A 1,597-nucleotide genomic window follows, 5' to 3' on the forward strand; every position below is an offset into this window, starting at 1 on the left:
TCCTGGAAGCTGAAAACAGGCTTATGAGTTACAAGTAAAAGGGGTTTGCTAGTGATAATTAAAAGAAACCCTCAGATTTCAACCTCTTAAAAAAAAAAAAAAACTGTCCTATCTTGTTCTGTAAAATATTAGATGCTTTGTTTTACAAAAAAACGACAGGAGAATTCTTCCATGTGTACTCCCGGGCTTAGAACATTTTTACGGACCTAAGCACGGGAGAGATGTCGCTGCATGTCGGCTGGGTTTTTTTTTCATACACCCGAGCACGGAAAAACTAACGCAGAATTGTATTTTCTTACCTAGTGGAGATCCGAAATGACTGCAAATTCGTAGTGAATGTACAGGTTTGCATTTGTGTTCCTCTTCCGGGTCGCTTTAGAAGTGATGTGTTACTTCCCAACCCGTGTCGCATCTGTATAAAAGACCATCTGCACCGGTTTTTCTCCTGCCCCTCAGAAAAGCCAAACTTTTGAGTTTTATGTCTGTTTGTCATTGATAAATTTCAATAAATCTTTTTATACAATTTTTTGGGGACAACTTCTTTGAATGTAATAGGCCCTGCATTGTCCTGGGATGCGGTCCTGGGAACCTCTAGCTGAAGGAGGGGGGAGCTTTATTTTTTGACTGGAGGAAGTCATTTTAGACAACATAGTCTGGCAGCTAATTAGTGTACTTTCAGTCACAAAGCAAGACTTGGTGGGGTTATTTTTATGCAAAGCTACATTTTATTAACTAAATTAAAAACTATCAGCAAAACATCAGACCGACCTTAGAACCTCTTACATTTTTTTTTCATAGTCTAGAAAGAATGTACAGTCAGCCATTCCTCGCTATTGCACAGCTCAACTTTTACAGACTCACTGTTTGGTGGGTTTTCAAAAATATTGATCTTAAAGGCCGGCCAAATAGCTCAGCAGATTAAAGCACCTACTTAGGTGACACAGGGACGGGGAGTTCGATCCTGGGCAAGCCCTGCCCCGGGGTGCACAGAGAGAGAGACTGGGTGTGGTGGTGCACACCTGTAATCCCAGCACTTGGGAGGCTGAAAAACAGGAGAATCACTACGAGTCCGATCTGCATAGACCCCGTAGACTCTGTCCTAAATATAAAAAATTTATCGTGGATTTTTTTTGCTATATCTTGGGATTTTGCAGTACTGCACAATATACAAATGTTAAAATTATGTAGGTTTGCGAGTTTAAAAAATGGTTAACATTAGAAGTGCTTTTAAAAGTGGGGGAAAGGTTTGTAAGTGTGTGGGAAGGGTTTATAAAGCCTTATATATAAATACTAGAATAAATATGTCGCTACTTGGCTGATTTTCACTTCTCTGGAGGGGGGGCGTCTGGAATGTAAGCTCTGCAATAAGTGGGGGACCGCTGTGTGCTCCTAGTGTTGTGCAAACTGAGATTTACATACAGTGTTTTGTTCCTCCTTTAACTTAGATGCTTTCTCTACTTTCTAAATAATTGGCAAATGCATAAGTCTTAGATAGCCACACAGAAGGCCATCACCTACTCTGACTTGTTCGGTGACTGTTGTAGACTTCTCTGATTTACGTGTAGGCAGGCATTCTAATAGCTACTCATGGGGCTGG

This window comes from Octodon degus, unplaced genomic scaffold (assembly GCF_000260255.1).
Source record: "Octodon degus isolate 3935 unplaced genomic scaffold, OctDeg1.0 scaffold00026, whole genome shotgun sequence".
Classification (NCBI taxonomy): Eukaryota; Metazoa; Chordata; class Mammalia; order Rodentia; family Octodontidae; genus Octodon; species Octodon degus.